This window comes from Solanum tuberosum, unplaced genomic scaffold (assembly GCF_000226075.1).
Source record: "Solanum tuberosum cultivar DM 1-3 516 R44 unplaced genomic scaffold, SolTub_3.0 scf00234, whole genome shotgun sequence".
Classification (NCBI taxonomy): domain Eukaryota; kingdom Viridiplantae; phylum Streptophyta; class Magnoliopsida; order Solanales; family Solanaceae; genus Solanum; species Solanum tuberosum.
Window position 1 is genome coordinate 465,849 of NW_006239168.1, and position 449 is coordinate 466,297.

A 449-nucleotide genomic window follows, 5' to 3' on the forward strand; every position below is an offset into this window, starting at 1 on the left:
AGGATATATGAATGATGAATGCCATGAATCATGACTTGATTGTATGATTATGAGAATGTACTTTGTGATTGTGATTGTGATTGTGGCTTGTTGATTGGATCAGGTGCTGCGTTCCGACACACTAACTTTGATCAGTTGTCACGTTTCGGCATAAACATAGGATCGGTTGGCACGTTCCGGCATAAATATGGGATCGATTGCCACGTTCCGGCATAAACATTGGATTGGGTACCACGTTCCGGTATGCTAACAGTTTTGGTGTGGGTTCCATGAGAGGACCATTAATTTGACATAACTGTATATCTTGATAAATGTGAAACTGTTCGTTATTCATAAATGATATCGTATTGTGTATATATTCCATGTATACATGTTATTATATTGTTGTAATGACTTATGTATATAACAATTAGTGGGATAGTTGCGTGATCCTGCCAGTACACTGTGGT